Below are 12,335 nucleotides of genomic sequence, written 5' to 3'. Positions count from 1 at the left end.
TCTCGCTCTCTCTCTCTCTCTGACAACTAGATAAATAAAATCTTTAGGGGGAAAATCACTTTTTTTCAAAGATTTTATTTATTTATTTGAGAGAGAGCATGTGCCTAAGTCCCCCCTAAGTCATGGGAGAAGCCTGATGCAGGGGGCTCTATATCAGGACCCCAAGATCATGACTTAAGCCTAAGGCAGACACTTAACCAACTGAGCCACCCAAGCAATCCTAGGACAGATACTTATTTTTAAAATTCCAAATTAACTCTCAGGAATTTACCACAGGGTAAATAAAAGCCAGTTATTTTTATTGTTATTATTATTACTCACTTTTTGGTTGTGATTTAACCTAATCTAATATTTTGAAACAATAATACGATTAAACTTTAAATCAGTCATATCTCCTGTAACATTCACAATAAAATATGGCAGGAAGTGACTGCAATTCACAAATCATAGCAGCTTAAAGAAATGTATCACCTTTCAGGGCATCTAGAGTTTTTCTTCCCTGTAATCTTCAATTATATTCTTCTGATATTCGTTTAACTACACTTTATTCCCTAAAGAAAAAGAAAAAAAAGTGAGGAGCTTAATAGTGGTTTCAGTTAGCTGAATACACATAATACCTCCACCAAGGTAATTAGAAAATTCTCTCTCAACCAACGTTCTTTACTCTCTGCTGATAACAGGTATTCATGCTAAGATCTGTGTAGTAGTACTTCTGTCTACAATTCAGCGATACCATTTTTTCACATTTCCTGAATGAGCTACTATCTAGTAGTAAGAGGAAAAAAGAAGGGGTATTTCTCCTCTCCCCGGACGCCCTCCCATGCAAACTACTGCAAAGATACTATTAGGGCTGCCAAAGAAAGCAGAACAAATTAGGGAAAGGTACCACAACCCCTCTGGAGGAGAAGATGTGTATTTCCTCTACAGTAAAAACTATTAATTTCACATACACAAAATATGAGCTAGCTATGCAGTTGTCAGTTCTGTGATGGCTATAGTTCAGAAATGGATACATTCTGAATATTCATAACCAGCTCCCATCACATTGAAACAAATTAATAATAAAAAAAAAATTAATATTCACTCTGTAGCAATAAAGCCGTTTGGAAGCTTTTCCTTACTAGCATCAACACTCTGGTTCAACAGTAGATATTCTTCCTGCTTCATAGTTGTGTTTTTTTCACTCCCACATATTTTCACTGGGTGTTTACTATGATGATCACACATTGTATGTTCGTTGATGGCAGAGACCATGTCCAGTCTCCTAGGTCCTCATCCACAAACACATTCGTTGTCTGTCGGTGTTAAGACAATGCTCCTTCATTGACTAAACATGATGCAATTAAAGGTATTCCTTAATAAGTATTCTAATGATGTAAAATATCCTGCAGCTTTATGGAGCAATAATACTTGCCTGCAGTTTTTAAGTACAGTCATGGGCTTGCCATTCCTGACCTGAATGTGACCCGGATGTCATGTCTTGCTGTTCTCTGAACAAGATGAATAAATGAGAGGACCTTGGGAAGAGGATTAGAAGGGCAGCATGGCTAAGAGAAGGAAAGTCTTAGAATTTAAAGTATCTTAATGTGTTTACAAGAAGGAGCCGTGTTCCAAAAACCCAGGCTGAGCAGTGAAAAATAATAGATATTTTCCAACTGTGAGCACACCCAGTGAAAGGATGTATCCGAAACCTCCAAGTATATGGTTCCCATGAAAAATGTGAGAGTCAGATGATTCAGCAGATCGTAAGTGCTTGTTTCCTTAGGAGGAGGTTAAACTTCATGTCAAATGTTGAGTGAGGTTTGACTGCTTTTCCAGGTGTCCAGCACATCTTTGTAAACACCGAGGTTAGAGACAAATACAGCTCATTTATTCATGATATTTGTATGACTGAAATCTTTTCATATGTGCCTGGAACAGAAAAGATCTGAAAAGTCCAAAGAAATCCCAGCATGACTTATGGAGAGGCCTCCCAGGGCACACCAAGACCACAAACATTTAAATCAATGAAGTGGCAAGAGAAGCAGTTTCCTCTACCAACTTGGAGCAATGGGTGTGGAACATTCTAGGAAGGTCAGGAAAGCTACATACCACTGAAAAGATAATCTGCTTAATAAAAGCTAAAAAGGCTCCTGTTGGAAGAAGAAATCTTTTCTTTTCCTGCTGATGCAATTACATACCTGAACACCTGGGTGAATAACAATAAGACATTTTATATTTGTGCTCGGGTAAAAGAGAAGAAACAACATACCACAGACTTGGGAAAAGGTAATTAGGAGGAACAGAGAAAAGGATTAGGATACAAAATAGGCCTATTTCCCCCAGTGGAGTATTTTTGAAACAAAAGATTTCTCCTTTAGGGAGGATTCAGACATTCTTTCCTCTTAAAATCAGCCCTTCGATGAGCTAACACTCCCTTTAGCCTCTTACAGTTCCCCAGTCTCACAAGCCCCACCAAGGAGCAAAAGTTGAATGTGTTTCCTCAACTTCTACTTATGAACAGGGCAGTAGTTTATTCAAAAACCTTTGGAGGCAAATTGTCTTTATCATAAATTGTCAAGCACTAAATCATTTTACATCATCGATGTCCAAAGAAAATAACTTTTTTATGTTCCTTTTCTTTAAAAAAAATGTATTTATTTATTTGACAGAGAGAGAGATCACAAGTAGGTAGGCAGAGAGAGGGGAGAAGCAGGCTCCCTACTGAGCAGAGAGCCCAACGTGGGGCTCAATCCCAGGACCCTGAGATCATGACCTGAGCTGAAGGCAGAGGCTTAACCCACTGAAACAGCCAGGTGCCCCTTATATTTCTTTTTTTATTGTAAAATATGTATAACATAAAATTAACCCCTTCAGCTATTTTGAGTGGGCAGTTCTAATACTGGTGTGCAGCCATCACTACCACCCATCTCCAACACTTTCTGTTTTTTTTATGGGGTTTTATTGCGATGTAATTGACATATAACACGGTGTCACTTTCAGTTGTCCGATGGCGTTGATTTGATGCACATTCAATGCAACACTTGGGTATTGCATTACCTAACACCTTTATAATGGTCACCTAATTAACATTTCTTAGTTGCGATGAGACCCTCAAAGATCTACTCTCTTAACTTTCAAGTGTACCATATAGTATTAGTAACTCTGGTTACCATGTCATACTTTAGATCCTCTGAATTTATTCATCTTATAACCGAAGTTTGTACCCTTTGACAGACATCTCCCCACTTTCCCTAACCCTCTGCCCCTGGCAACCAGCATTCTTCTCTGATTCTTTGAGTTTGGCTTTTTTAGATTCCACATATAAGTGAGATCATGCAGCATTTTTCTTTCTCTGTCTCACTTAACATACCATCCTTAAGTTTCAACCATGTTGTCCTAAATGGCAGGATTCAAGAGAAAAAACGTGATTGGCATCAGTTGACATGGAAATAACTTTAGCAATTTAAGTGTAAACAATGACCATAATGTTCTGAACAATTTATTTTCACAGAGCTTTGATGAAATACATATTCAAAATATCTCAAAATATGGAATAGTAAGTATTCTATAAAATACAAAAAATCTGAAGCGCATTGTAAGTCATTCATTTAATTCCCAAAGTCTGTTGTAATCACCAAAGCAAAAACTAAACACAAACTTCAATGACAATTTAAAAATATGTTGCTCACTTTGAACATCAAAACACTTTTTCTTAAAATGTACGAGATAAACTTAAGTCTTAAGAATCATAAATTTCATGAGCGTGTCTCCAAAGTCCGCATCAAATTGGTAGGATGAGCCACTCGTCTGCTTGTAACGAAGACTACGGAAATTTTCTTGGGGCAATTAATTTTCCTCCCTTACTATTCCAACTCCAAAGGCCAGGACAATGGAACCAAGGCCCATTTCCACCCACCTTGCCAGAAGGGCACGGCAGTGGGAGAAAACCAAACTAATGAGGAGTGGGGGAAGACATGCAGGACCAGCTGTGTCCCAGAAACAAAGCCGAAAAAGCTTCCAAGGAGGTTGCCAGACTGGAACGCCGCATCTTGGGTATTATAAAGTAACCACTCATAATTGGTGGGTTCTTGATCATTTTTGCAAGTATTTTTTTTAATGATCATTGCAGAGTCTAAGGCCACAATCCTGTCACACTACCTATGTGACAAACATTAGTAGGTGAATTAAAGCAAACAATAGTAGGTGAATTGTTCTTCTCTGTCAACCTGTTTTTGACAATGAGTGGAATCAAGCTGGTGAAGGACTAATCAAACCTTGATGGGCATGGAACTGTCTTGAAATAAATGCCTCCCCCGGGTTTTTAAGGCATCAGCTCTGGCAGATGAGACCAGCAGTCGATCAGATGTGTGATTGCATCATGTAAACGACACCCGCTGGACTTGCCTTATTTGCTTTTATGAAATTCCTGTCAGTTTTGAGACATAAATAATTCAAGCAAATGGCTTTGGACACGAGAGACTGCCAATTATTATTGTGTCACCAACCCACCACCATTTGTTTTGGTCACCAGAGTATTTCTTTGGAAAACAAACAAACAAACAAACAAGACTTCGGATTTAGAATAAGTTCCACCTTCAAACAAATTCCTTTTCCTGCGATTTCTTACAAACTAGTTTTATTTGTATTTTGAAAAAAGAAATGGGAATTTATCATTTAGCATGCCTTTTGTGTTTCCTTGATTCCTCTGCAAAAGTTCAAATATAATAGAGTTGGGAATTAAACAGTACAAGCAATTACATCAGAAAAATGGAGCAAAGCACTTTCAGTATCTTTAAAAGAACCATAAAATTCCCAGAGTACAATCAACACATTTAAGAATTCAAGAGAGAGAATTACAATGCTTACATCAGCCTAATAACTGAAATGAATCCAGCATTTCCATTTTAAAGCCACTAATCCAAGAATAAAGGGGAGATAAAACAAACTCAGACAGCTATAAAAGTGCTATGTTTGGGACTGAGCATTGTGGCTTTGCCTCAAGTTTAGGGTTACCTCCGGAAGAGCCAGAAGTTGCTAGGTGGGCTGCAAAGTCATGCTGCTTTCTTGGCTCTGTCCCCTCTGTTGTTAACAGGACGATGCACAATGGCACTGATGTCTACATCATTGATTTTACCTAATACAAATGTTATTACGGCTCATTCTCTTCTCTTTTTTTGAGCTCTGCATTGTGCATTGGAAGTCACAATCAGAATGTTCTTTTTAATATACACTTTAAAGTACAACGCCACAAGTTCTATAGCTTCAGCTAGCTGCCAAAAACCTCCTAAAAATTATTAACAGTCGCGTGCCTTATCCTTGAGCACAAGTGATTTCCTGAATGAAAGCTACTTCATTTTAGTTCTGCTCTTCACACTTCCATAGGAAAACAAAACAGAACAGGGCTCCAGATTTTGAATTAGTCATTGACCTCCCATAGTCTGTGGTGATTAAATGAAGCTCCACGAGGTGCTCAGCCAGTGCCATCAATAAGTCATTTGTCCCATCAACACTCTTCTGTCATAATTAAGACCCAGATCCAGGGATTATTCCCATTATCCAAGTCTTAGTCACTCCAAGAAGAGCAGACTTGATGTTTCTGAAAGAGGAAACACACTGTTCAAATGACTCGTGATGCCTTCCCACAAAGTCTGAACTGCATTAGCCCTTTTCTCGCTGCTAAGATCTGAAGAGAATGCTCCTGTTGTAGGACGACCAGATCGGGCCAATAAAAATAAAAATAAAGGATGCTCAGTTAAATCTGAACTTCGGATAAACAACAAATCATCTTTAGTGTGTCTCGTGCAAAATTTGAGAGGATGTACTTAAAAATTTGAAACACACGTATACAAAAAATTTACTCCTTATTTTTCTGAAATCCACGTGTTACTGAGCGTTGTGTGTTTTAGTGGGTCCGTCCACCCGATGACACCATTCTGTGTGGACCAGCGAGGCAGCCGATGAGAGAGTCAATGGCTGCAGCTGATACTAGAAGCTAAAAGTCAGGCAGCACATGAAGCCTTTAAAGATACCTTCTTCCTGCAAGCAAAGGGAGATTGGACCTGCGAGGTTAATGAAGCTAGGCTCTGGAGAGAGGCCAAGCCCTGGGGAGAGCGGTGGCGAACTACAAAGGCCTCAGTGGTACTCAGGGGCTCTCCATAAAGGACACACACCTGCTCCAAATGTGTTGTCACCATAAGGTAGTCTCCCTGCGAGGTTCTTTTCAAAACTAATGATGTGCAACCAAAGTAGTCAAGCAAGGCCTGAAAAAGACCTTGAATGGAGAAATTAGCCATCCAGCTTGTTTTCATAATCACCTCCTCTTCTTTTAGGAATCTCTGTTCTACCCAGTCATTCAAAGAAATCAAAGGTCAAGGGGCAGTCATTTCTGACTTGAAGCCAACTTTGTTTTGAAGAAATTCCCCTAGTGTCTTAGCACAAATTTCGTATACATCGTGTGTTGAAAATGTATTAAAATAGTAGAAAACAAACTGCGTTTATATTACACATGTATGCATACAACTGTGGGTGAGTGTAGAGATGGTAGAAGGAGATAAGCGATGACCAAGGTTAACTAATAGTTCAGAAATGGTTTTTGCAGTTTTCCTAAAAACCACAATTCTTGAGGTGCCTGGGTGCCTCAGTCAGTTAAACAATTGACTCTTGATTTCAGCTCAGGTTTTGATTTCAGGGTGGTGGGGCCCCACATCAGGCTCCATGCTGGGTGTAGAGCTGCTTAAGATTGTCTCTTTCCCTCTCCCTCTGCCCCTCACACCCCCCCACAACCATCATGTGGCTGTGCGTACACAGTCTATCTCCCTCCCTCTCTAAAAAATTAAAAAAAAAAATGGTTATGTTTATCTTCATCTTGATGACTCAAAGCTCTACTGTGTCCAGTGCCTGTGAAAATACCTATGTATGGGTTTTATGGTCTCCCAAAGAATCTACTTTATGATCTTCTTTGCACATGTAGAAACATTGTTGGACAAAGAAGCATAGGAGATTGAGACTATGGATTCCCCCCGGTGTGGTTTCTCTCTCCTTCGTGTAAATCTAGTCATGTAGGAACTGGTGTACAGGTATATTTATAACTAATGAAGCAATGAGTACAATTTCATAATAAATATTAAGGTGACCTTAATGAGTGAGTGATTCAAGATCTATGCTGCCCAATATGGCAGCCACTAACCAAATGCAGCTGTTGAAATTTAATATAAAGTTAATTAAAATTAGGGGCATCTGGGTGGCTCAGTGGGTAAAAAGCCTCCGCCTTCGGCTCAGGTCATGATCCCGGGGACCTGGGATCGAGCCCCGCATCAGGCTCCCTGCTCCGCGGAAAGCCTGCTTCCTCCTCTTTCTCTCTGCCTGCCTCTGCCTACTTGTGATCTCTGTCTGTCAAATAAATAAATTTTTAAAATATCTTTTTAAAAATTAATTATAAAAAATAAAAAATTAAAAAAAATTAATTAAAATTAAATAAAATTTAAAATTCCATTCTTCAGCCACACTAGCTACTTTTCAATTACTCAATAGCCACACACAGTCAATAGTTCCTATAATTGCACAGTGTAGATATAGGATTTTTTCCATCATCACAGAAAGTTCTGTTGGACAGTGTGGTTCTATAAGTTATTTCATACAGAACCAGGAAGGAAATGCTTATTTTTAGGTACCATTCTGTCCAACAGTCATTATAGGGAAATAGAAAAACAATAAATAAATTTAAAAAGATATAGTTAAACAAAATAGTTGGAGAAAACTTACTAGATTAGCCAACAATTTCAGGACAGCTTTGGGCAAATAAAGGCAGAAAAACAACAGATATGTAAGATGTGCAAATATGCATTTCCAGTGTTAGTCATGATTGCAATTGTCGCTGTAATTAAAAATGGGCCCATTGGGAGCATTCAAGCAAGACTGCCAGGGTAAACCTATTTACCACTTCCCAGCTGTTTGATCACAGGCAAGTTATCTGATCTCTCTGTGCTACTATTTTCTCATCTGTCAAGTGGGATAATGATAATATCTACATTACCAGCAGGACCACCTCATATATGTAATTGGTACCCCCGTGAAGTTGTGTAGCATATGTAACTCTATAAGTTGACTCTCCTCAATGGAATTTGAGGGGATCAAAAAAGCAAATTCATTTAAAAGACTTAGACAGTATTTGGTTGACATATACTAAAGCACTCAATATAAATTAGCTGTATTTAAGCTATTTCCCAAAAGGAAATTTCCCAAAGGAAAAAAAATCATATAGTAGAATTCGAAAGCCATTCATAACTAGGGTTCCCAACAGATGTGGTTTGTCCTGGCCAAAGCAGATTCTCAGCATGCAGAAATTTCAGTTTGAAAATGAGGAAAACCAGGATAAGTTAGTTGCCCATAAGAAAGAGAAGGAATATATTTCACCCCAAGTAAGATCCAAGAGTGGAAAAATTTTACTCACTCTACCCAATGATTCCCAGTATTAGTAACAGCATCTGGCTAAACATTATGCATTCTTCAAACTAAATATAAGGGTCAGGGGATGAACAGGATTAACATGGTTCTTCTTGGCTTTAATGCAAAGATTTGCATGAAAGTCAAAATTGTCCAGCTGGAGCAGAAAATAGCACAGTCTCTGTGGCTTGTGGCTTTAAAAATAACAGCACTGAATACCTCAGCCTACGATCAGATAGCTGAACTAGGACTGCCTTTTTTTTTTCTTTTCTTTTTTGACTGAAGTGAAAAGGTTTGATGGGATCCCCTTAGCCTCTTGCCCTGGAAACCTCAACTCCAAAGGAAACGGCTGACCAGAAATGTTTAATTGCTACAGAGCAGCTTGTTGTGATGCTCTATATTTTACAGACCACAAAAGAGGAACTGTATTTTATCCCTAGTCTTTATTACGTCCCCATTGTTCACAAGTAATCTGTATCTTGGAAAGGAGACTAGAAGTGGTGTTGGTAATGGTCTTAATTAAATCAAGTATTTATGATCTCCTGTAAAGCTCTCTATTCACACAGACTTGAGCAAGAAAACAACAGGGCAGCAGCAGTTGAGTCAGTAAAGAAAGGCAGAAAGAATCAGCATGGTGAGCCTAAAACTCAAGTTGCCATCTTACTCTACAAGTCTCCCTTCAACTGAGCACTAAATTTTATTGGATGAGTCCCAACCACCAATGCTTTTATGAGTCCCACCAACCACGCATTATTGCTCATCCACAGTGCACTGGAATGCTAAGAGATAATAAGGGAGGACAACAGGGCATTCTGAATGGAGATCTTCTTACTGTATAGAAGTTGAATGAGTCCCTTTTCAGTGGGAATTCTTCTTGCCTAATAGCTTTCTTAAGTGGTGTACAGGTGGCTTCCTCATTAGGAGAGGGCTCAGTGTGAGGTCTTGGGCATAAAGAAAGGGAATATTATCCTTTTTTGCCGTATATGCCTCCAAGTCAACATCTTTGATCTTTGTCCTTATAAATAGGTTTGCAAATTTTTATACCAGCTCGTTCATTTATCAGTTCATGCTTACCGTGTGAATCACGAAGAGCGGGAGGGGTGGCAGGAGTAGTTCGCTTAGAACACACTAAGGGGAAAAGGAAAACATGAATACAGAGAAACCCAAAGTCAACCTCCAATTTGGGGTGATCATCAATGATGGAGGGCAGCAGGGATAGAAATAAGTTTCTGAAAGTAAAAATAGATGTCATTTTTATTTCACTTTAAATTCTTTGACATCATTTGAGGAGACATTAGGGAGGAATGGTAGTTTTATCCTTGGGATGATATGTCACCAGGATCAAGGTTAAAAAATGTTTTCACCTCGGAAGACTAATTGATAAGCATATCAGTTAGATTCAGAGAGTACTAGGGGGCAAGAGGAGCTATTAAAATCAGATGGCAGATACCGCTCACTATAAAGTCTCCTGTCGGTAGGAGGCAGATTACTGTGCAAGATTAGTTGGCTTTAAAGGCCAGTAGATGATTTCTCACTGCTAACAATTTTAACCATCAAGTTTTTATCTTGTAGTTTATATCATTTTTAATAATAGGTTGAGGTTTGAGTTCTGTTCATGGAGTCCACATCATTAACCAGGCTCGCAGTATTAGTTTTGCACAAATAGCCTTACAAATCTCGAGGCAGAATACTAATCAGGCCAGGTGCCCATTCTTTCAACTCCATAAAGGAGAGACTTTAAAGTAAATGAAGCTTTGTGCATGGAATAGATGAAGAGCTCCATGCATTGGGAGGGAAATCAGACTGAACAGGAAGTTAACAAGTCAGAGATTTTCTGACTTTATAGTGAGTTAAATGACGGAGGTGTAATCTAGCTATTCTGTTAACTTGTGGTGCAATCTTTCACTTTATTATATCCCCTGGTTTCCTGTCTGCAAATTAGAAGCAGTAATCCTACAAGGACATGTGGGGAATTCCAGGTTATCTCACCAAGTTTTCCAACTTATCACAGACACTTGGGTCTAAGGCTTGAAAGAATTTGGGCCAAACCTAAAATAAATCACATCCCAAGATGATAAAGTTGTTTCATAAAAATTAAAATTATTGTCCTCGGCAACTGTACTAGACTTCTCAAAACATGTGATACTCACAGGAATCAGACTCTGACACTCTTGAGTGAGAGAAAGACCGTGGACAATTTTGTAGATTAATAAAATTGCTTAACAACTATTTTTTCTTTAATCTGTCTGTAAAACAATATTTAGAGATACTTGTTGGATTCAAGATAGTAAAGTCAAATCCATGTCAACACGGGCGAAAGACTTTTTCTGTAAAGGAAAGTTTCCGTAAAGGAAATGCAATTAATAGATCCAAGCTTCCTATGTATTTCATATAGTTGTTGACATCAATAACTAAGAAAACTGAAGATAAAGCAATCTGTTAGTAGAAAATACCACATTAATGCAAGTGCTCATCTTAATATTGCAGGAGTGGCTCTACCACAGGCTTCGAATTCACCAATTCTGGTTTCTAGAAATTCTATCTACCTTTGACCCTCTGTTCTTCAAAAATTGGATAAAAGTAGAAAACTTTTCCCTCAAAAGGAAGTTTTGAGGGGATTTTCAAAATCAAAATTTCCTTTTTTATAACCTCCCACATTTTAAAAGCAAAAAATAAAACAGTAGGTTTTAAAAAGCAAACAAAGACGTTAATAGCTGAGCTGGTAACAGCTTAGCATTCTGATGTTAGGCAGGTACAGCTGGAAACTAGTTGGATACAGAAATGTTATGCTCAAGTGGTTCGGAAATATAAACCATCAGGAATCTGAGTAAAGGGTATAGTGCAACTCTGTATTTCACTACAACTTCCGGTAAATTTGAAATCATTTCAAGACAAACACTTTTTAAAATTAGAAGTAGTTTTTAAAACAAAAGAAGAGTCAAGTGTTTTTCTAGACCAGTAATCCCAAAGGGTGACATCTGGATCAACATCATCACGTGAAAATGTGTTAGGAGGGCACCTGGGTGGCTCAGTCATTTAAGCGGCTGCCTTTGGCTCTGGTGGTGATCTTGGGGTCCTGGGATGGAGCACCGCATTGGGCTCCCTACTCAGCGGGGAGCCTGCTTCTCCCTCTCCCTCTGCCTGCCTCTCTGCCTACTTGTACTCTCTATCTCTGTGTCAAGAAAAAAAAAAAAGAAAAGAAAAAGAAAAGAAAATGTGTCAGGAATGCAAACGTCACATTTAAGGAAGAGTCTGCTATTCATTGTGAGACAAACTTTGCCAGACTCAGAAGCCAAAGGGTAGAGACAAGAAAGGGAAGGATGCATATGCAGATAGTCCTCCTGGTTAGTGGGGAGACATCTCAGGTACAGGGGAGAGATAAGATCCCAAGGAGAATAGCATCTGAGGGAGTGAGTACATGGGCAAACCAAAGTTCTGGGCTCCCTTTGTCTGATGTTGGGGATGATCTGGCCTATGTGAATGTAGAAATCTCACTATTCAGGGAAGCTGAAAAAAAAAAAAAAAAAGAACCTGGCTTTGGACAAATAGGCAGAGAGGAGATAACATGCTAATTCTGGATTAGTCCTGGAGAGTACATGCTCCTTGAAAAATCAGTACATTCATACATACAGCTCCAAAATAGCACTTTTAATATTTTACCAACTATGATGACTTATAACAAACTTTCACTTTTTTTTTGTAATTTTATTTTTTATTTCAGTGTTCCAAGATTCGTTGTTTATGCACCATACCCAGTGCTCTGTACAATACGGGCTCTCCTTAATACCCACCACCAGGCTCACTTTAAATGTGAATTTTGTAGGGGTGCCTAGATGACTCAGTCGGTTAAGCATCCAACTCTTGATTTTGGCTCAGGTCATGATCTCAGGGTTATGAGATTGAGCCTGGAG

This window comes from Mustela erminea, chromosome 3 (assembly GCF_009829155.1).
Source record: "Mustela erminea isolate mMusErm1 chromosome 3, mMusErm1.Pri, whole genome shotgun sequence".
NCBI classification, from domain to species: domain Eukaryota; kingdom Metazoa; phylum Chordata; class Mammalia; order Carnivora; family Mustelidae; genus Mustela; species Mustela erminea.
The sequence above is the reverse complement of the archived record's forward strand: the minus strand, read 5'-3'. Positions refer to the sequence as shown.